This window comes from Tupaia chinensis, unplaced genomic scaffold, assembly GCF_000334495.1.
Source record: "Tupaia chinensis unplaced genomic scaffold, TupChi_1.0 Scaffold000708_1, whole genome shotgun sequence".
Lineage (NCBI taxonomy): Eukaryota > Metazoa > Chordata > Mammalia > Scandentia > Tupaiidae > Tupaia > Tupaia belangeri.
The window spans coordinates 1,386,816-1,411,130 of NW_006160231.1; the positions used below are offsets into that span (position 1 = coordinate 1,386,816).

Here is a 24,315-nt window from a genome sequence, read left to right on the forward strand (position 1 = left end):
GGAAAGAGAGGCGTAAAGTGCATCCCGCGTTCAACCCAGTGCGGGCCACACAAACATCCATGAAGACAACAACAATAAATGAATGCACGAGTCAGTCTGAGTTAGACTCTACGTAACGTGGCACGGGTGCTGACAAAGGCGAGTACTTGGACCGAAGGGAGGTGTGTGCCCTGGGCAAAGAAAACAGAGGAGGGAGGCACGTGGGGAACTTGAGGGGTGGTAAGGCGAACGGCTTAGCCAGAGCAGAGGGCTCTCCTGTAACCGAGACAGCCCCGTCACCCAGAAAACCTGCAGAGAGCAAAGCCTTCCCTTGCCACGGAGGTCAGGCAGTAAGAGTCACTGTGCTGGGCCCCGAGAACCTGCAGACATCGCAGTCCCAGCTGACAGAGGCCCTCCTAGGGCAGAGAGCTCAGAGCATCCTTACAGGTAAGCTTGGCTAAAATAGGTCATGCTGAGGAAGAAAGAAAGAAAAATGAGAACTCTCAGGACTCCACTTCCTGTGGGTGGCCAAAGAAGGGTTTCAAATAGCGAATATGCCTGCCTCTTCCCACTTAAGCAGAAAAGCCCACTACCCACCTGGAGCTGTTCTGCAGTGCTAGCCAAATGCAGCAATTGGCTGGAGTGTGCTGGGGCACCTTCTCCCAGGAAAGGGTCCCGGGGGTGGGATGAAGCATGAAAACCACATGCTCACAGAAGGACGGCTGCTGACAGGGCACACCCCGCCACTCCTACGGCGCACCTGCAGTACTGGGCGGGAACACCACGACGGAGGGACGGGACTGCACGCAAGGCGGCCGATCTCAGAGGCACCAACATTACCAGGTGAGAGACGCTGCGTGACCACTGCCTCTTCTTTTTTTAATCAAAAGATGGATGTTAATAATAATAATAGGTGGGGCTGGCAGGTGGCATGGTGGTTAAGGTGGCTGGACTCCCACATGGCTGACCGCAGTTTAAGTCCCAGACCTGGCAGCTTGCTTTCTCACTTTTCTTCTCTCTGTCTCTCTCTGGTCAACTTCAAAAAATAAGTAAATAAACAAAATAATAACAATGAATACAACTAAATAGCAATAATTCTAAAAAGCGGTGATAATAGGCATGATCTGTACTTCAAAATAAAGCCTTGACTTTGGAGGCATTTGATAAGACCATCTGCCCCTCCTGCTTTTCTCTGCAAAAATCCCTAGTACATGGGCTGAGTTTTCAGCGGACAACAGACTCCTAAAACTACAGTTTGCAAACACCCAATTTTTTTTTGAGAGGTTTTTGCTATAGGGCGCGTGTGCTTGCCAGAGAGACAGAGAGAGACAGAGAGACAGAAAGTAAGAAATCACCCCCCGGGGAGGATGGCCACGCCGCAATCCCTTCTCCTCCATTCTCCTCTCGGGATCTTGGGCACGCACACACACGCGCCTGGCATGAGTTTAAACCACCAGGTCCGGGACTCGAACTGCAGTCGACTATGTGGGAGTCCAGTGACATAGACATTATGCCAGCTGCTGGTCCCCAAACACGCATTTTGAAAACCAGTCCCTGTGAGGAGCAGCCAAAGCAGAAGACCTAGAACACCAGGGTGCTGGCGTGGTTTTCTGCCATCCCACTAGCGCGCAGCTGCGCGGTTCTACAGATATAAACAAGTTACCAGCAAGCATTAATTTGATGGACAGGGACTGCTGACAGGCTGAAGGAAAGGGAGACAGTGCAAGGTCTCAGTCACAGTTAGGTATTGATCAAGGGGTGAAACGTCTGAAATGCATGAGAAAGCCATGCTAACCAGTCAATGTGATCCCAGAGAAAGAAGATCTCGAAGCATCTGAAGTACCAGTACTTAGCACAGGGACTAAGTAGCAACTCAGCACATGTTCACTGAGTTTTTAAAAACATAACTTAAAGGTTATTTTTGAAAGACACGTGCCCATACATTATTTAAGAACCTCATCTTCAAAATGATACAAACCAATATATCATTTTGAAACTTAATTAGTCACGACAATAATAAAACACATTTTAAATTTCAATGAGATGTTATTTAAAATAAAATTATATTAAAAACTATAATTTGAGTATGTAATCAAAGAAGTAATACTCATCATGTTTTTCCTCAATCAGTTGTAATCATTATTTCATTTGTTTTGGACTAGCCATTAGGCCAGCCCATTTTGAAACTGGTGCCACTGGGGAACTCCAAAAATTGGTGTGAAAAACAACTAATTTGGTATGACCAGCTAAACGGCCTCTCTACTTTCACTACCCGTTTACCTACTGAGTGAGGGCAAGGAAGCTCAGCCTATGGCAGCAAAGCTCAGCTTGGAGCTTTGTTCTCCCAGGACCCCTTTATCTCTAGAGCTGGGTCAGACTCCCCATGGAGGCTGCCACTCCACAGGTGACACTGAATAAGAAAGAGGAAAAAGGGGTCCAAGGAAGAGCTAGGTGTCGATTTCCTGGGCCCCGGCCCCCTCCCGTCTGGTGTGATCCGCAGAGCCCTTTAAGCACGCTTCCTTCACAGCGAGCGCGTGTGACACTTTCTCAGCAGAGAGTGCTGGGACATCGCAGGAGGAAGGGCTCCCGTGCCGAGGGGGCTGCAAGTGTGAGGCATCTGTTGTTTGCTCTACCTCTGCCACGCGCAGAACACGAGGTTCCTTGGCAACCGTGCAGGCCTGGCCTGGCGGTGACTGTCCCATGGTGTTGTCCCCACGGACGCCAGGGCTACAAAGGCGTGCACTGCACCTTCTGCTCCCTCCTCGGCCACGCCAGCTGCTCACTGCTGTGCCCACCTGTGCTCCAGAGCGCTGCTTCCTGCCTGCCAGGCAGCTGTGGCCAGACGACCGGGGCACACCACACGTTCTCTGCTGTCGGGGGGCTCCACCCACCTTCTCCAGGGAAGTCTGGGCCCCAGCCTTAGGGAGGGGACTTCATTCAAAGTTTGTCTTTCTGTGGGGGAACCACACACAAATTCTTTCTTTTTTTTTTTTTTTTTTTGGCTAGAGGGCACGTGCACTCACCAGTATAGAAGGTGGGGAGAGAAGAGAAGAGAAAGTCCCCTTATAGGGAATGGCCACTCAGCAATCTCTTCTCTCCCTCCTACTGGGAGTTTGGCCACACACGCTTAAAAAACATGCCAGGCTTATGGTATGTGCCTGGCATGTTTTCCAAGCCTCTGGGTCTGGAACTTGAACCGCACTGTTGGCCCTGTAGGATCCAGCTGTCTCAACCACCGGCCGTGAAGCCAGTCCACAATTCCCTTATATCTTATAGCCACTCACTTCTTAGAGATGAAGAATACTTTATATTCAACTTCCTCCCCATTTAATCCACCGCGTGGTTTCTATCTCCTGACTGGACTCAAACTGACATGATGACTCCCGTCAAGGTGTAAAATTTCTTACAGGTAATAATTTTCTGATTATTTACTGAGGAAATTTAAGCATTAAGAAAGTAAGTCGTGGGAAGCCAGCAGTTAGCGTAATGGCTATGTCGCTGGACTCCCACGTAGTCGACTGTGGTTCGAGTCCTGGACATGGTGGCTTAAACTCACACTGGGCGTGTGTGCGTGCATGCCCAAGATCCCGAGAGGAGAATGGAGGAGAAGGGATTGCGGCGTGGCCATCCCCTCTGGGGGGTGATTTCTTGCTTTCTATCTCTCTGTCTCTGTCTGTCTGGCGAGCGCACGCACCCTATAGCAAAAACCTCTCAAAAAAAAAAAAAAAGAAAGAAAAAGAAATTAAGTCGTTTATATACTAATAGATAATAAACATTATGTATTAAAATGCAAATAATTCTTTAGATATTTAAAATTGAACAGGCCAGCATGGTGGCACAGACATCTGCAGTGCTGAAGGCATGACTCACCAGGGGTTCAAATCCTGAGTAGATCTACAACACGCCAGACACACATGCCCAAGATGCTGACTAGTTAGAGGGCTGGCGACAGGGTATCGCCCAGTTCAGGGTGCCTGCCTGTGCCACCTTCTGTTGCATGTACATTCTAATAAGAGAAATTTTTTTTAAAGAGAGATTTTTGCTATAGGGTGTGTGCACTCACCAGAGACTCAGAGAGAGACCAAGAAACAGAAAGCAAGAAATCATCCCCCTAGGGTGAATGGCCACACTGCAATCCCTCCTCCTCCACTCTCCTCTCAGATCTTGGGCACTTGCGCATATGCGCCCAGCGTGAGTTTGAAGCCACTGGGTCCAGGACTTGAACCACAGTCAACTACGTGGGAGTCTGACAATGTAACCATTACACCATCTGCGAGTCCTCTGCAGACCGTGAGCCGGACCAGTGTCAGGGGATGTCTCCTCGATAGTTTGAACAAGGAGACCGGTGAGCCGTCTTGAAAGAAATGATTTTTAACACTTAAGTTTAGCATTAATTTTTTATAAGAATGTATTCTTAAAACTTATTTATTTTTTAATTTGCCAAAAGGCATGTGTACTCACTGGAGAGACACAGAAAGAAAAGGAAGTGAAAAGGCACCCCCCTGGGGACACCGCCACACTGCAATCCTTTCTCCTCCGTTTCTCCCTCCCGTCAGGATGTTGGGGACGCATGCACACACACATGGCGTGTTTCAAGGCACCAGTTCTGGGACCCAAACTGCACAACTGGCCACTGGGATAAACCCACCTTAATCACCAGGCAATGAGCTGGCCCAAATCCTGTTTTTAATTTTCTAGAGGGCGCATGTGCTCGCCAGAGGTGAGAAAGAAAGCAGTCTCCTTGGGGGATGGCCACGTCGCAATCCTTTCTCCTCCTCCTTTTAGGATTTTGGGCACAGACGCACACGCACCTGGCATATAAAAATATTCCAAGCACTCAGTCGGCCACCCTGTGGGTCCAGCTGCCGTTCCCACCACACCGCCAGCCGGCCACAACACCCAGACCCTACATATTGTTTTTGCTATAGGGTGTGTGCGCTTGTCACAGAAAGAGGGGAAAGTTGAGAAATCATCCTCCAGGGATAATAGCGAGACCACAGTCCCTTCTCCTCATCCTCCCTCAGGACTTCGGACACTCACACACATGTACCGGGTGCAGTTTTCAAGCTGCCCGGTCCAGGACTCAAACCACACATTTGGCCATGTGGGATCCAGCTGCCTTAACCTCCATGCCACCTGCTGGGCCCCAAACCCATTTTTCAAAAAGAACACTGATTTTTCAACATTTCTATGTCAATAATTGCCAAAGATAACTAAGAAAAACGAATTTATTAAATACCTTTGATAACTATTTCTCAAGAGAATAACACAAAAAAACGGAAAAAAAAAATTTTTAAAGTAATTCCCTGAAAGAATAAGCAGGTGGAAAAGAATTCTGAATTCCAGGCCTCATAGCAGATGCGTGTATGTTCATCCCAGTCCAGAGTGAAAGCCGTCAGCAGACAGGCTGCGAGTACAGTCAGCAGCTAAGGAGAAGCAGAGCATCGGGTATGGGCATCAGGCAGGCCAGCAGCTCTCCTGGAGCCCGGGATGAAACCGCCTTTGAAGAGAACAATGAAGAGGGCTCGGAGGAAGCACCCCTGCCTGCAAGCCTGCGAACATAAGGAGCAGAAGCAACTGTTTAAGAATCCTGGTTTCCAGGCGCAGGTCTAGACAAACCTGGACAGCATATGGAACAAACCGCAGACGGCGCTGTGACAGGCACCGTGGAGCTCGGATGTATCTGCCCGGTCGTTTCTGTGGACACTTACGACAACCACTGACCCCTTTCGAAGTCAGTGACAATGCAGGGCTTTAAGGTCAGGTAAGATTTCTATGCATCTGATGAGGCTTTAAAACTTATCACTTGAAAATACAAGGGGAAGCCCTGCCAGCACCAGTCAGACCCTTGCACAGAAGCAAGCCAGACCCCGCGGGGGAAAGGCTGCGGTAACGACACCCCTGGAACGCGCCCCACGGCAAGGACGAAGCGTGTGCACGTGTAGTGGCTCAGATGTGCCTGGGCCAGCAGAGGCGAGAAAAACACCCTGAGAAGATCTGACTGCACAGGCGGCTGGAGCAGAGCTTCCCAGCTGCCGTGGAAAGCGGCATTCCAATTGGGGAATTAAAAAAAAAAAAGCGTTGCTAATAAGGAACCAAACAGAGTTTCTGCGAGTCCTTTGCAGACCGTGAGCCGGACCAGTGTCAGGGGATGTCTCCTCGATGGTTTCAACAAGGAGACCGGTGAGGCTGCTGCTGTGTGGAATGCAAGCCGACATTAGATTCCAAACAAGTCCACTGTTAATGCTAGTAGCTCCAAAAATCGAGTTTTCCCGTATAATCTCAAAGGACGACAAAATGATATGATGAAGGCAGAAAGCATCCTTTGCAGTAAGAAATATTTTTTGAGAGATTTTTTGCTTTAGGGCACGTGCGCTTGCTGGAGAGACAGAGAGAAATCACCCCCCAGGGGGGATGGTCACGCCACAATCCCTTCTCCTCCACTCCTCTTCGGATTTTGGGCGCACGCACATGCATGCACACACACACGTGCCTGTATGATATGATGAAGGCAGAAAGCATCCTTTGCAGTAAGAAATATTTTTTGAGAGATTTTTTGCTTTAGGGCACGTGCGCTTGCTGGAGAGACAGAGAGAAATCACCCCCCAGGGGGGATGGTCACGCCACAATCCCTTCTCCTCCACTCCTCTTCGGATTTTGGGCGCACGCACATGCATGCACACACACACGTGCCTGTCAGGCATGCATTTTGGGCGCACGCACATGCATGCACACACATGTGCCTGCCAGGCATGCCAGGTCGCCAGGCGGGGGACGCAAACCTCAGTCGGCCACACGAGAGTCCAGCACCCCAACCACCACACTGCCTACTGGCCCTACAGTAAACAGTTCATGAGCCCATAGAGGGGAAAAAAGTATTCATACTCTATGGCCCAAATAAATTAATTTCAGAAGTACTGATTTTACTGTTTGATAGATGCGAAGGTTAATTTTTCAAACATCTTTGCCGATGGGTGCACATACTCACTGGAGAAAGAGCGAGTGAGAGAGAGAGACATAACCTCTCGATGTATGTGAACGGTCATTTCGCTACAGGGAACGGAACTAGATGTGCACGTCTGCCCTTCGAGGAAGAAAGACCGCGGCTCCCTGTGGCCGCCGGCTGGCCTGAGGGCTAGCTGAAGATGGGCAGGGGCTCCCCTTCGTGGGTGGCCTCACTGAGGAGCACTGGGCAGCGATCCCCTGGGCCCTTCTGTCTGTCTTTTGGTTTTTTGCCCATTACTGGAAGTTAAAATTGGTTGTCATTTCTACCTTGAGGAACAGTCCAGAAATCACTATTACACACCAGTTGGATAGATTCTGTAACCCGATGGTGGAGAGTCCAGAGGAGGGGCGGGGAAGGAGGACAGCGATCCACAGGCAGGGTGGGAGCGTGAAAACAACCTGAAGAGGGACCAGTAGTTGGCGTAATGGCTATGTCACTGGACTCCCATGTAGTCAACCGTGGTTCGAGTCCAGGACCCGGTGGCTTAAACTCACGCGGGGCGCATGTGCGTGCGTGCCCAAGATCTCGAGAGGAGAATAGAGAAGGGATTGCGGCATAGCCATCCCCTCTTTGGGGTGATTTCTCACTGTCTGTCTCTCTCACAAGCACATGCGCCCTATAACAAACACCTCTCAAAAATAAATAAATAAATAAAAAAAAACTCCAAAAAAAAAAAAAAAAAAAAAAGAATAAAGAAAAAAAGAGCAACTGAACAACAACAAAAAAAAAAAAATCCAAAAAAAAAAAAAAAAAAAAAAAAAAAGAAGAGGTGATGAGCCAAGTGCTGTGCTAAAGGCTGGGGAGCCCAGCAAGGACAGGAGTCCTGAGCAGCGTGGTGATGGGAGGGCGCAGCAGTGCCTAACAGCAAAGATTTCGGAGGACCGAAGTGCTTTGTCATGGCTGGAAAAAAGGGCACCTACAAGAAGAGAAAGAGCCCAGGGAGGTGAGCAGGGCCATGCCACAAGAGCTACGTATGCCAGGTTCCAGGCCCTGGAGCTGGAGATGTCACCCAGGAGGTAACAAGGAGTCCTGAAGAACTGCAGGGGAGGAGAGGTGTCAGAGTGTACCTGTGCGTTGGAAAGACCTCTGTCAGTATGGAAGCGGGTCAGGAAGGGACCTGAGGGAGCAGGTGAGAAATTAATAACCTGGGGAACCAGCAGTTAGCGTAATGGCTATGTCGCTGGACTCCCACGTAGTCAACCGCGGTTCGCATCCCGGACCCGGTGGCTTAAAACTCATGCCAGGCGCGTGTGCGTGCATGCCCAAGATCCCAAGAGGAGAATGGAGGAGAAGGGATTGTGGCGTGACCATCCCCCCTGGGGGGTGATTTCTCGCTTTCTGTCTCTATGTCTCTCTCTGTCTGTCTGGCGAGCGCACGCGCCCTATAGCAAAAATCTCTCCAAAAAAAAAGAAAAAAAAAGAAGAAAAAAAAATTAATAACCTGAAAAAAGAAAAAGGCAGTGCAGGACCAACAGATGGCATAATAGTTACGTCTTTGGACTCCCACATAGTCGACCGCAATTCGAATCCCAGACCTGGTGACTTAAAACTCACGCAGGGCACATGTGCGTGAGTGCCCAAAATCCCAAGAGGAGAATGGAGGAAAGGGGATTGTGGCGTGGCCATCCCTCCTGGGGGGTGATTTCTTGCTTTCTGTCTCTCTGTCTCTCCAATGAGTGCATGCAAGCATCTTATAGCAAAAATCTCTCTAAAAGAAAAAAAGAAATACGGGGACCAGCAGGTGGCATGGTGATTAAGGCACTGGACACTCCCACAAGGCTGACCACGGTTCAAGTCCCAGACCTGGTGGCCTGTTTCCTCACTTTCTCTCTCCCTCTCTTTCTCTGTCTCTCTGGTCAAATTAAAATAAACAAATGAATAAATAAAATTAAAAGGAAGTGGCAAAGGAGCAGATGAGACAGAGAGAAGCCGTGGAAGACCTGATGATGTGACGCGTGAGGCAAAGGAGAGGACGGGCAATGGTGACTCCCAGGTTCCTGGTCTGAGCGAAACAGCTGGCAGTACACTGACCAAGTGAAGAAACTCCACTTCGGAGCAAGATGACGCAACAGGGACCGGGGAAAAAGGAAAAAACACACACACAACACCCCCAAAATAGACTAAATACATAAAACAATGGCTTTCAAGGAAGGCCCTAGACATCAGAAAACAAAACACAATTATCTCTGAGAAACAGAAAACAAGCCCGACAAATTCCTAAACTTGCTGCCTTGAGACTACTTCCTGGCCACAGGGCAGGGAATGGGAACCCAAAGGAAGCCCCAAACACTGCAAAATGAGAAGACAGAGCCGAACACCTGGGACCTGAAGAAGCTGACGTGCCCGGGGCAGGTGCACACAGGGAGACGCCGAGGTCTGCAGAGGCCCCTCGAGTCTCGGTGACATCCTGATGAGTACATGCGTAGTGCAGTTTGTGCTCAGCGGAAGGTACTGACAGGTGGGGGGACCTTTAGAAGGTGGGGCCTAGCAGGTGCTGTTGGGTCGTGTGGGCCCCACCCCATGGCCGGATTAATACTATCTCTTGGGAGGGAGAGGTCCGTGCTCTCAGGGAAACGGGTGAGTTCCCATAGGAGCGGAGTGTTATAAAAGATGGCTTCTCTCTTGCTGGGCAGGCACCCCCCTTCTCTCTGCTTCTGTCGGCCACGCTGTGACGCAGCATCAGAGGCTGGCCTCACGCCTCTGGACCTTCCCACTACCAGAGTCATGAGCCAAATAAACCTTTTTCATTTAAAAATCACCCAGCCCTGGGACCAGCAGTTGGCATAATGGCTATGTCACTGGACTCCCATGTAGTCGACTGCGGTTTGAATCCCGGACCCAGTGGCTTAAATTCACACCGGGTGCGTGTGCGTGCGTGCCCGCCCAAGATCCCAAGAGGAGAATGGAGGAGAAGGGCTTGTGGCATGGGCATCCCCCTGGGGAGTGATTTCTCGCTTTCTGTCTTTACATCTCTCCCTTTCTGGCAAGCGCATGCGCCTTATAGCAAAAACCTCTCAAAAAAAAAAAAAAAAATCCCCCGGCCTTATCATTTCCGCGTACTAACACGATGGTGAACTGAAACATGCATATGAAGAAACGAGCGAAGGCTAGGAAAGAACCGTCAGAAACTGCCCACTATTAACAGAGGTCGTTCCCACCGAGTAGGAGAGAAACTTGCAGTTCCCACAGCCTTGAAAACAGTGCTCCGGTAAGACCTTCCTGAGCACTGAGAAGAAAGGCCGCAGTGTAAGCACTGCCCCTGACTTGCCTCAAAAGCCGTAAGAGTGGGGCCAGCAGTTAGCGTAATGGCTATGTTGCTGGACTCGCATGTAGTCTACCGCGGTTCGCTTCCTGGACCCGGTGGCTTAAAACTCACGCCAGGCACATGTGTGTGCATGCCCAAGATCCCGAGAGGAGAATGGAGAAGGGATTGCGGCGTGGCCATCCCCTCTGGGGGGTGACTTCTCGCTTTCTGGCTCTCTGTCTCTCGCTGTCTGTCTGGCGAGCACACGCGCCCTATAGCGAAAAACCTCTCAAAAAAAAAATAAATAAATAAGAGTAACCCTGAAAGGATCTGTTTCTGATTCGCCACGTCCCAGAACAAAGCTCAGCAGTGATTACAGGAATACAAAAGACCCAGCAGCCAACAGGGAAAAATGCACAGTGCTTGCAAGCATGGACTACCAGACATACCAGATTTGAAGAAAATACAACCTATACTTTGGAAAATAACAATCGATTAACCAAAATCCACCCAGAAGTGACAGAGACAGTCAAGAATTGTTATAACTGTGTCCGGGCCAACAGGCTGGACAGATGCCGGAACAATCGAGTGTGTCTGTCCTAGAGAAAGAAGTTAGGCCCTGACCTTTCCAAGTTTAACGATCAACTCAGAACAGACCACTGAGCTAACGTAGGCGTAGAACTGTAATAGGAAAAAGCACAGAAATGAATTTCCGTGACTTTGAGTAGGTAATGTCTTGTTAGATGTGAAACCAGAAGTATAAGCAACAGGACAAAAATAATTTCATTAGAAGAGAAGACCTGGGTGGCATGGAGATTAAGGCAGCTGGATCTCACATAGTCAACTCCATGGTTTGCGTCCCAGACCTGACGGCCTGAGAATCATGTCAGGCACATGTGCATGTGTGCCCGAAATCCCAAGAGGAGAATGGTGGAAGAACGATGATGGCATGACAATACCTCCGGTGTGTGGGGGGTGATGTCTCATTGTCTCTCTCTCTCTCTGTTTCTGTTACTCTCCAGAAAGTGTATGTTCTCTATAGCAAAAAAGAAAAAAAGCAATAAGTAATATATCATATTCTCTCTTCCTTTTTTCTAAAGAATTGTTTTACTGGGAACCGGCAGTTAGCGTAATGGCTATGTCGCTGGACTCCCACGTAGTCGACCGTGGTTCGTGTCCCGGACCCGGTGGCTTAAAACTCACGCCGGGCGCATGTGCGTGCGTGCCCAAGATCCAGAGAGGAGAATGGAGGAGAAGGGATTGCGGCGTGACCATCCCCCCTGGGGGGTGATTTCTCGCTTTCTGTCTCTATGTCTCTCTCTGTCTGTCTGGCGAGCACACGCCCCCTACAGTGAAAATCTCTCCAAAAAAAAAAAAAGAATTGTTTTATTTAACTTTATTTATTTATTTATTTAAATTTGACCAGAGAGGGACAGAGTGTGTGTGTGTGAGAGAGAGAAGGAAAGTAAGAAAGCAAGCCTCCAGGTCCAGGACTCGAACTGTGGTTGGCCATGTGGGAGTCCAGCGACTAACCACCATGCTACCTGCCAGATTCTCGCTTCTCTGAGGAGGGAGTGAAAAGACAAAGGTGGAACTGGACAATGAAAGCAGGAGTGGTTAGCGATGAAGGCAGTTTGGGAGCAAAAGAAGAGGCAGCGGGTGAAGGCAGCCCGGAAAGGCTTCATGGCGTCAGAGACCGACTGTGCACCCCATGGGAAATATCTTGTCACTGAGACTGCAAGTGTATCTGCTTTGTGTGATTTGGGGACTACTTTCTGTAAGCATTTTAACCGAATTTCTAGAAGGGAGTCCAGCTCTCTAAGGATTTATTAATTGAGACATCCCTGGAACCCTGCCAGTGGGAGTCGGGGTGACTTCTCCAGAGCTCTGCCGTAGCACATTTGTTAGTGCAGACAGGGTTAGAGATTTACAGCTCGGCTTCTGACACACTCCTGCTTCGCAAGGGTAGGGAGACTCGGGCAATGACACCTCCATGCTCAGGTAGAAGATACATTAGCTCTTGCCAACAGAAACACAGAGACGAAAGCGAGTCGTACGGGAGCCATCCCTGGAAAAGCAGCCTTTGGTTCCCCTTCTCCCTCCCCCCCCCCCACTGGTGAACTTTCTATCAAGCGCACAGCAGTCCCCTGTGGCCCGTTTGTGACAGTATTCTGACCAGAACAGAAACAGGTTGAGTGAGTGGTCGTTTGCCACCTGCCCCTTCTCTCCTTACCCGAGAGCACCCGCTTTCTCTAGTTTGACACCGCCCCATCACGTCTTTCAGACTTGAAGTTCCACTTCCATTGCCACTAGTTCCAAATTTCAATCACCGAAAAATTATTTCTGTAAAGTTTTGCAACAAAAAGTTCATTTTTGCATCCTCTAGTAGGCTAAAAATGCATACTTACAGTGTTGCATATTCAACCTATTCTCATCCAGTTTAATTTTAACATTAACAACAATTATGGGGCCAGCCTCTAGCCTGGTGGCTAAGGCGGCTGGATCCCCCATGACCAAACATGCACAGTTCAAGTCCCGGTCCCAGTGACTTGAAAAACATGCCAGGCACATGTGTGTGCATGCCCAGAATCTGGAAAGGAGGGAAATACGGAGGAGAAGGGATTATGGCTTGACCGTTCCCCATGGGGGCTGGCGGTGCTTTCTCATTTTCTCTCTTTCTCCATATCTGTGTGTCTCTCTCCAGCAATACATTTTTAACATTTTAACAGGTAAAAATATAACAAAAAATGACAAAATATGTCTTATACAAAGGTACAAGGAATAACATAACAAGTTCCACATACTCACCACCCAGTTTAAAAAGTAAAACCATCTACATGGTTATAGTCTCTGTATATTCATCCCCAAACTCATTCTCTTCCCTCTTCCTACCCCATCACTGCAGGAGGTAACTTCTATCTCAAATTTTTACCCAATGTATTTTTTCATTATGTCCCTGAACTTACAAGTAGACTAATTAAAACATTTCCTTTGGCAGGTGGCAAAACAGGTTACATCACTGGACTCTCACATGGCCGACCGCAGTTCGAGTCCTGGACCTGATGTTGAAACTCATGCCGGGCACATGTGCACACATACTCAGGAGACTGGAGAAGGGATTACAGCGTGGCCATCGCCCCCCTTGGGGGAGATTACTCACTTTCCCTCTTCCTGTCTCCGTCTTGCAAGTGCACATGCCCTAAGGCAAAAACCTTTACTCCCCTCCCCCAAATTTTTTCTTTTAAAAATATTTCATACCACCAAACCCATGCTCAATATATAATAAATAATAACCAAAAATTATCATGGAACTTTAAAATCCCCAGATTGTACAAGTTCCCGCAAAACTCCCATGACAGTATTTCAAACCTGAGTCACTGAATATGAGTTAAATTTTTAACATATTTATTCCAAAACGAAAGTTACCATTTGACATGCACATAAATCCTATAGGGAGTTGTGACAAAAAATAAAGTAGCATATCTAATGTTTGCCTTCAAACGGAAGCTTTTATCTAGACGAGAAGAAAAGATCTGCAGTACGTAGAAAGGCAATGGCAATGTAAAATGAAAGACGCTGAGACTTAGAAAGAACCGTGCCGTGTTCTCTGACAGAACTGCGAAGGAATGGAAGGAAATGTAAGATTGCTTAAAGAGAGTACCCCTTTTCTTCGAATGTGGCTGAAAATGTCAGTGTCTTGAATCCTGCCTCACCTGAAGTTTATTCAGGAAGGAGAAACCAGGAAGAATTTATCCAGTCCTAAAATAACGGATGGGCATGGCAAGGCCTATAAAGCACTAACGTTAGAGGAAACACCTACTGAACTCCCCTATTCATTAGTGTTGGTGCTTCTATCATAGCTCATGGCTAGATAGTGCCAAAAGGAACATTTCAATTGTGATAACACACACCCAACCCCCCCACACACACACACAGAGCAGACTATTAATACCAGAGTATGAAACACCAATTAAGCCAACCAAAATTTATCAAGCACTTTTTAAGTACCAGGACAGAACTATGTGGGGCTGAAGGGGGGAAGCACGTAGCTTAGTCCCTGCGATTTCACAGGCCCCAGCCCTAGAGCCAGCGCTGGGACAATTCACATTAACAACTTAAATCTCAAATAATACTTTGTAAATTACTATAAGAAAATAGCTAAATGAACACAAAAGTAGCTAAAAGAAAATAACTTTAAAAAGTATAACTTTGTCTCCAGTTACAATTATAGATGGAGAAATCTTGGATTAAATTAAAAGGACTCGATTATTTCAATATGTGAACATATCAATACTTGAAAATATTCAAGAATCAGCAGCATTCTCCCTGCTCCTATATAACCAGGCCCTTAGAGCCCACACAACAGTAAATTAATGAAGCGGCTGATATGTCGAGGCATTATGATTTTTTAGTGGTTATATCAAGATTTTAATGATTAATGATTCCCCCATCAGAAACCTATCCTAAAATATTTCAGTTAAAATGAGTTAAAGTAAATGAGAACACTTAGATAATGGATTCTTTTTTTTTTTAAAGTTTACTTATTACTTCTTTTATTTATTTATTTATTTTTATTATTCTTTATAGAACATTGGATTACATATAACTTTACAGTGTATTACATTGCTTTTTCAAAAGGGAATGCCATGCATGTCAGTCAATACAGAGACATTAATCTCCCCGCTTCAACATTCAATATCTTTTCAATGTTTTTCCCAATTATTATTATTATTATTCTAATTATTGTTTTTTTAAATGGTCAATCGCTATTTCTCATTTTGCTTGTAAAAAGACTTTGCCCATCATGAAATACTTCTCAGACCAACCCCATTCCACACTGTCCTATTCTCGTTAAGTACCTTCACTGCTTTTATGTCCTCTGATTTTTTGCTCTCTATCATAGAGTGCAGACAGTCGGTATATATTGAGTGGATACTTACAATATCTTTCTTTCATAGCCTGGCTCACTTCACTCAGCAATAGGGTCTTGTTATTTTTTATGACTGAGTAGAATTCCATAGAGTATATACACCACATTTTTCCAATCCATTCATCAGTTTGTGGACATTTAGGCTGGTTCCATGTCTTAGCAATTGTGAATAATAAACATTGATGTGCAAGCACTTTTCCGACTGAGCGTTTTCCTGTCCTTTGGATAGATACCCAGAAGTGGGATTGCTGGATCAAATGGTAGTTCTATTTGTAGATCTTTGAGGAACCTCCATATTGTCCTTCACAGTGGTTGAACCAGTTTACATTCCCACCAACAGAGTAAGAGGGTTTCCTTTTCAACACATTCCCGCCAACACTTATCACTTAAAAATATGGAACGCTTCACAAATTTGCGTGTCATCCTTGTGCAGGGGCCATGCTAATCTTCTCTGTATTGTTCCAATTTTAGTATATGTGCTGCCAAAGCGAGCAGTTTACTTATTACTTCTAAGAGAGGGAGAGAGAGAGAGAGAGGGGCAGTACCTCCACCCAGGTCTGACACCACAGTCCACCCCCAGCTCAGCCACCACAGACCGTGGGCACATGTGCTTGCTCTGTGCATTCAGGGAGGTCTCCAGACACAAACCCAGAACTTTCTCACATGGTTCGGCTTCTCAGACCAACACGTCTGACCACTACACCATCCTGTCCCGGTAGAGTCTTAATAAAAGTTCAAAGCAGTAATTAACTCTAAGTAATAAGCTCATTCTTTACATTTGAAATTACAGAAGCACATAATTTTACTGCCTAAAAAGACCTTTAAAATGATCTTGTAAGTATTTATTTATTTAATTTGCGATAGGATACATGTGTTTGTCGGAAACAGAAGAAGTAAAAAAGCACCCTGAAAGGCATTGCCCATGCCATAATCCCTGCTCTGTTCTCTCCAGATTTGGGGCACTCATGTGCCCGCCCCAGTATGCTTTTCGAGCTGCTGGATCTGGGATTTGAATCATACAGTCGGTCATGCGGGCTCCAGCTGCCTTAGCCACATGCCACCAACTGGCCCTTAACTCTTTAGTTTTGAAAGAGAAGGAAACTGAGTCCGAAGCAGCTAACGCCAGAGCCAGAATTAAAATTCAGGGCTTCTGACATGTGACTAACACTTTTACAAATTCGTTTGCTAATTTAAAATTATGAAAAAAGTAGACCCACCAAAAAAGCTTTGTTTTCTTTTTCTTTTATTTTTCCGTTTATTTTTTATACATCAATCACTGCATATCATTACAGCTTATAAAATTAGTTTTCCCAGCATGAGTACGCTGTAAATTAGTCCAGTTAAAGATACTGTCATACACATTCTCAGCTTTGTTTTCAGTAAGGGGCTCTGGACTCAGGCAGAAGACAGATCTTACTATAGCTCTGCTAATTACAGCCTCAGGCAAGTACTAAAACTTTCCCAGATTCATTTTTTATATAACAAGAGGTTAGACTGGTTCACTGATTCTCAGTGTTGACAGCAGAGTCCTCTGAGGGGCATTTTACAAAGGACCAGTGGCCAGACCCCATCTCCTCTCACCCGTGGTTTTATTTTGAATGGTCTGACATTGGTATTTAAAAAGCTTCTCAGGTGATTCCAATGTGCAACCAAGATTGAGATCCAATGGACTAAATCATCTTTAGGGTCCTTTTTATCACTTAAATTATGACGCATTTTTCTTTGTTTTGGTTGTAGTCATTTGGCTTAGTTAACCAATGGGTAAGTTAGACACAAAAAATGTGTACGAATTCAGAAAAAAAACAACAACTGATATTCTCCTTTGTGAACTTTGCAGACGTCCACGGTGTAGGCAGATTCTTCGCTATAACCTATTAGCAGTGATTGCAGCCTCTTGGGCAGCCCACTGTGCCCACCCCTGTAGACGTCGACTAGTATGAAGTCCTTGCCCGCGCTCTGTCCCTCCTTCATTCATGAGAGACAGAATGGCTTACTGGCTGACCATATGGGAAGAATGAACTTCATGTGCTTGGCTCAGCGCCTTCAGGTTGCCTCTTAAGAAGGGAGGCAACCAAAGAGAACCCATGTCCTGACCCGATTCTCTAAAGACAGCGTGTTGGTCAGTGGACGACGCTGCACCAAACGCGACATACGACAGAAATGTCTCTCTCCATCTGGAGGCTCCGAGTCCAAAGTCCGGGCACCAGCATGTGGGCTCTGGTCTGGCTGTCTTCTATTGCAGGTTGTCAGCTTCCTGCCATAGCCTCCAGGGTGAATAGGACCTAAAAAGCTCCATGAGGTCTGTTTTATAAGGTCACCAGTTCTATTCATGAGGGCTCCTCTCCTGACTTAATTATGTCCCAGGGGCCCCACATCCTAAGAGCTTTACATTGGCCATTAGGATTTCAATGCATGAATTGGGGGGAACACAAATATTCAGTCCATCGCAGACAGTCTCGGAACGCTGCCATTACTGGGGGATAAAACTTCTAATTCTGAGGTACAGAATGTGGACCCCCCACCCCCGGCGGCAAATATAAGCTGCATATTCCACTTTAGCTTTTATTAGCAAGGGTAATATTTCGGCTCCCAGTGGCTTGCTATCTTATTTCTCCACTGGCTTACAACTCGGTGAGAGAAGAGGAAGGCGGTATCTTGGGAACCGCCGGAGATTTCAGAGAGGCCTACACTGTACTAGACAACGGCCGACGGCAAAGCTCACGTGCCTAGCGCGTCTGGCTATGTTAGGAACGCATGCATGCATGACCGCATGGGCGAGGGAACACATACTGGAGACAGAACGTCCTATCTACGCGTGGACTACATTTTAACCAAAGTAAGCTGTATCCATCTTGTCTTCTCAGGGTTTCTAAGCTTTGTCATTACTGCCACTTGGGGCTGGGTACCTCTTGTTGTGGAGGGCTGCCCTGTGCATTCCAGGATGTTTAGCAGCGGCACAACCTCTGCTCACTAGACCTTTGTCATTACAACCAAAACACGCCTCCAGGCATTGCCAAATGTCTCGATAGCAAAATCGCCCACTGTTCAGAATGGTGTCAGTACGAGTCGTTTACACTGATGTGTCTCTGTAAAAAAAAAAAAAAAATGTATGCAACCACCTGTTAAAAAACTACCTGTTGAGGGCTGGCTCCAGGCACAGTGGAAAGGTGCTGCTCCAGAGAAGCAGCATTGCCAAATGTCTCGATAGCAAAATCGCCCACTGTTCAGAATGGTGTCAGTACAAGTCGTTTACACTGATGTGTCTCTGTAAAAAAAAAAAATGTATGCAACCACCTGTTAAAAAACTACCTGTTGAGGGCTGGCTCCAGGCACAGTGGAAAGGTGCTGCTCCAGAGAAGCAGGTCCCACAGGGCCACTGGAGCACCAGCAGATGCCGACGAGCCAGTGTGCTGGAGGACGGGAGGAAGGCGACTGCGGCGTGATCGGGCCCTGTGCTGGGCTCCTCTCTTACTCTGTCTAGCCCTATCTCTCAGCCGGCATGACATGCTGTATCTGGAAGAAGAGGGGAAACTACCTACTGTAAAGCAAACACACCAACACACCGTCACAGACTATGTAGCCAAAAAGCTCTTTACAGGTCACTAGTCCAACTCGCTACAGTGTCAGATGACAAACCACATTTATGGAATCTCCACATTTATTACCATTTATAGAAGCAGAACCTCTTACTTTTACCATCAGCAACCTTGTCGATAAAAATGCACATACAAGTGTAATACAGGAGTTTCCTACTTGATTTTCTGTTTCTGGACCAAAGCTCTATCACTTGGAAGTATGTGAAATTTACTTCCTCCAATACTGATCTTATAAGACCTGTGAGAATGCTTTAGAAGCCATGGCCACAGTGAGGATAAAAACTATGGTTCTCAGCATATGTATACAAAGGAAAAAAAAAAAAAACACAGACCTGGAAGAATGGCCACTCTCATGGCAGGACTGAAGGACCAAAATAAACGACGTGTTTACCCAGCTTGGCTTCCAATCCCTCGATGTCTCACAATGCCACCACTTTCGAGATTGAAAACCAAGCTTCCTAGGTTGGTGTATGCGCCTTCTACCACCCAGCTTCTCCCGACCCTGCCAGCGTCACATCCTTCCCCTCTCCACACATAGCCTGCATCCCAGCCAGACTGAATTCCTTGAAGATTTGGAAAGAAACCCAAGAACTTAGGATTCATCGATGAGGACGTTGGGAGAGATGACGTATCCTTCTGTTTTCTAGGCCAGGATGTGCCGCGACTTCCCGGGCGCCCAACAGTGGCAAACGTGCCATGAGGACCACTGAGCATCTCGGTGTGGACCGAGCCGCACTGTCAGGCCTAGCCTTGTTTCCTCGGGAACACTGACCCGATCCCACCTCCAGGACACACTCTGAGGCACCTTGGCCCTCTCCCTCACTGCATGTACCACAACGATGGCTTCTACAGTTGCGTGACATTGCATTCATCGCTTTCTCATTCAGGCTGTAAACGCCAGGAGGGCAGGAAGCATGTCTGGTCTTACCCTCCAGCATGTCCCCAGTGAGTGCACTGCACTGTATATGCCTGCATTAGTGCATGCTCAATAAATATTTGTCAACCTTCACTGCATTTATTAAAAGACATGTTTACTGAATAATAAATGGATGGTCTTTCATTTCTTTTGTAATTACTGCAGATCTAGAATGACCCTGCTTTCCTTATTTAGCTGGCCAACTCCTAGTTTCCTTCAAGACTCCGCTCTGACCCCCTTTACTCTACTGTAGCTGCCTTCCTAATCTCCTCCTTCTCTAGCTCACAGACCACCCTGGATACATTTTCACACAGTACATGCACCTGACTATAGTTTCCACTTGTCTCTCTCCCTGAACCGTGAGTTCCTAAAAGATAAGGAAGGGTGTGCTTTTTTGTTATGTTTTTGAGAGGTTTTTGCTATAGGGCGCATGCACTCGCCAGAAAGACAGAGAGACAGAAAGCGAGAAATCACCCCCCAGGGAGGATTGGATGGTCACACCGCAACTCCTTCTTCTTTCTCTCAGGATCTTGGGCAGGCACACACGCACACCCGCCCGGCATAAGTTTAAGCCACCGGGTCCGGGACTCAAACCATAGTCAACTACATGGGAGTCCAGCGATGTAGCCATTACGCTAACTGCTGGTCCCAGGAAGGGTGTGTTTTTATCTCTGCATGCAGTCAACCAGTGCCTAACACAGAGGGGATGCTCAGGAAATGCTGGAAATACATGAATATGCATATACTGCACTTTATTATACAGGTTCACACCTGTCTGCAGAAACCCCCAGAGTGAAAGTATTGAAAAGATAAAATACGTCTTGAAATAACTCCCCAATATTTAAATTACATTAAAAATTTTCAGAAAACACTGTGCCCTAACAAAACTGCTTTTCAAATTTTTTTACTACCATTCTCCTTGTTATGCTTTAAGGCCAATAAAAGTTAAAACAAATATCAGGACACTCGATAGAATTTTTAAAACAATTTGAAATCGTGTATCCATTCTAGGAAAATAGAAAACTTGTATGTTGTACTCTATAGAAATGGAGTCGTTTTAAAACAATGGTATCATCTCAAGAACCACTCTTCCATATTATTCTACCAATGAAAGGATACTTAAACCTTAGGAACTCCTCTATAAATGACTTTATCCCTTCACAGACAATGGTAATGACTTCTATAAATGTCTCCTTGGTTCTCAATGGAGAGAGAGGAGTTGGTTGCTAAAGCAACTTCATTTTTTTTTTATCACGGGATCTATCTCTCCAGAATTTTGAGACATTAAATGTTCTTCCAATGATTCTTTAATGAACTTAATTAAAACAATATAAGGTGGGACCAGTAGTTGGTGTAATGGCTATGTCACTGGACTCCCATGTAGTTGACCGCAGTTCGAGTCCCAGACCCGGCGGCTTGGAATGTATATGTGTGCGTGTGTACCCAGGATCCCAGGAGGAGAATGGAGGGGGATTATGGCATGGACATCCCCCCAGGGTGATTTCTCATTCTTTTGGTGAGCACATGCACGCTCCAGGAGTCAATATCTAGTCCAATTACTACCTTGTGCACCCCTAATCGTCAGCTTCCAACCTCTGAGTCCTCTTTCGTTCCTAGAGATTCGTCCTTCCTGACTTCAAATGTGGCAATCCGTGAAAAGATTTTTTTTGCTGTTGCTATATTTAACCCAAAATTTATCCGGGTTTGTAGCAGAAGAAGGATGCTCCTGTATCTTCTCATTCTAGTGTATCACCTGGAAATTCCCTACTGTTATAAATGATTCTTTACGGCACAGTCTCACTATGTCGTTAATCTGCAGCCTCCTGACTCACTGGGACTACAGACACAAACCACCATGGCCACCTCTTTCATAGGCAGGGTCTTCTTATACTTCCCAGGCCAGCCTCCAGCTCACGATCCTGTTTCAGCCTCGCCTAGGCACCGGGATTACAGGTGCATGCCCCCACATTTGGCCTTTAGGTTAAACCAGGAACCAGACTCAGGCCCCTTCTGTGATCCCAGCCTGGAAAACAACAGTGTCCCAGCAGAGCAGGCGAGTTTCTCATTAGTATGTCACCTTTAACAAAGTCTTCACTCATGTCCCTTAAAAATAAAAAAGTATTGGGACCAGCATATGGCATAATGGTTATGTCTCTGGATTCCCACATAGTCGACCGCAGTTTGAGTCCTGGACCCGGTGGCTTAAAACTCACATCAGGAGCATGTGCGTACATGACCAAGAATCTGAGAGGAGAATGGAGGAGAAGGAACTGCAGCATGGCCATCCCTCTGGGGAGTGATTTCTCTCTTTCTGCCTCTCTGTCTCTCTGGTGAGCACACGCACTCTATAGCAAAAATCTCTCTAAAAAAGAATAATAATAAAAGTACTATTTACTTCCCAAGCAGACGTTGTCCTTTTGCTCACCATCGGTGTTTGCTGATCAGAATGATTAACTGATGATAAACAGGCTCATACATCACAGTGCTAGTTTACTAACATTTCAACAGCGCTTCATGTTAGTCGTCGGTGTCAAACCTCAACAGTGAACCACATTTCGCGGCACGTGCCAACGTGCAAAAGATCAGAACACAGGTCCAAGTGATTATGAAGTCTGAGTTGCATTTTCAGTTCATCTAAATCGGAATTTGTCAGAAAAGCATATCACTGATCTATTTTCAGTTTAATGACTCCTCGCTGTATCTGCATTTGTGAGAATTTGGGGAGTTTTGTGTCTGTTGAGAATCCTGTAAGTAGTCATATAATAAAAACACCACTATATGGACCTGATTGCTAACGAGTAAAGGGGGATTTAGCAAGTGTAAATACATTTCTGCCCAATGGTGAACACATACAAGTATGTAGGGTTACGTACTCAGTACACACGTACCTCATGCAGCCACTGTGCTCCTGAGCGCCAACCACTCACGAGAGCCCTTTACGCAGAAGGCTGACGCCCGGGCGGGGGAGGGACACAGTAGTAAACAGACATGAAAAGTGAATAAACAAAGACTGCAGCTAACAGGAAATATGCAGGGCCTACTCAAGATGAGGGCGTCAGGAAAGGCTTCTGTGAAGAGGTAATATCTAAGAAGAAACTTGGGGGCCAGCAGGTGGTGTGGTGGTTAAGGGGCTGGACTCTCACATGGCTATCCACAGTTCAGGTCCTGGACCGGGTGGTGTGCGTTCTCACTTTCCTTCTCTCTCTCTCTCTCTCTCTGGTCAAATAAAAAATAATACTAATAAGTAAAATAAAATTTAAAAAAATAAAAAGAAGAAGAAACTTGAAGGACAAGAAGGGAACTTACTAGAAGCTTGCAGCGTGAGAGGCTAGAAGGGGGTGGATGGTAGGATGCCACGGAATATGGTCATCGTCCCGGCAGAAATAACAGCAAGAATGACAGTCACGGGAAGAATTCCAGGCGTTCTACCCTGATATAAGGCTAATGTGATGGGAAGGCAGCGGAGAGGAGGGAGAGCGGAATGAGACGTGTGAAGGTGGAGAGGCAGTAAGGCCTGGCCGGTCACAGACGACAATCCAAAGGAAGCCAAGATTGTCAGCCTGTAAAAGGCAAGGCCCAATAATATGCAATCTAGGACAAGCCTACATTAAAGACATACATTGGGCTAGGACCAGCAGTTAGCGTAATGGCTATGTCGCTGGACTCCCACATAGTCGACCATGGTTCTTGTCCCGGACCTGGTGGCTTAAAACTCACACCGGGCGCGTGTGCGTGCGTGCCCAAGATCCCGAGAGGAGAATGGAGGAGAAGGGATTGCGGCGTGGCCATCCCCCCTGGGGGATGATTTCTCACTTTCTGTCTCTCTGTGTCTCTCTGTCTGTCTGGCGAGCATATGTGCCCTATAGCGAAAAACCTCCTCCCCCCCCCCGCAAAAAAAAGACATACATTGGTTAAAAGTAAAAGTATAAAGAAAATACACTACACAAACATTAATTATAAGAAAGGTAAAGTAACTATATTGATATCAAAGTAAATTTCAGAACAAGGAATTACCCAAGGCAAACAGAAAGATTACACGATGATAAAACGGTCAACCAACCAAGGTATATAAAACCCTAAACATATACGTAGAAACCTAACAAGAGAGCTTTGAAATACATGAAGGAAAACCAAACCTCTACAAACTGGTCTATAAGTTCAATGCAAACCCACTCCAAATCCTAGATTTGTTTTGTTTTATACATTGAGAAGCTTATTCTAAGATGTATATGAAAAGGCAAAGGAACTCCAGTAAGCTAAAACAATTATAAAAAAGAACAACAGGGGCCAGCAGGTGGTGTGGTGGTTAAGGCGGCTGGACTCCCACATGGCTGACCATGGTTCAAGTCCTGGACCTGGCAGCTTGCTTTCTCACTTTCCTCCTTTCTCTCTGTGTCTCTCGTATCAACTTCAAAAAAAATAAAATAATAAAATGACAATGAATACAAATAAAATAATTCTTTTAAAAAAAGAACAATAAAGTTGAAGGATTCATACCAACTGGTTTCAAGATTTACAATAAAGGGATAAAACCAAGATAGCATATTATTGGTAAAGAGCGGACACGCAGATTCAAAGAACAGAATAGAGGGGCTTTGGCACATTATTAATTGGTCAAAGCTAGAAACAACCCACTAACTATCC

The 24,315-nt window shown here is 46.4% G+C and overlaps 1 protein-coding gene and 1 non-coding gene across 2 annotated transcripts in view; both read right to left on the minus strand.

Moving 5' to 3' along the window:
• CUNH3orf70 (chromosome unknown C3orf70 homolog) overlaps positions 1 to 24,315 on the minus strand; it is a 70,662-nt gene that overhangs the window by 12,898 nt on the left and 33,449 nt on the right. The gene's annotated exons all lie outside the window — the stretch shown is intronic.
• LOC114010088 (U6 spliceosomal RNA) lies at positions 15,548 to 15,654 on the minus strand. The gene has a single exon (XR_003551475.1). It is a non-coding gene; the product is annotated as a U6 spliceosomal RNA (small nuclear RNA).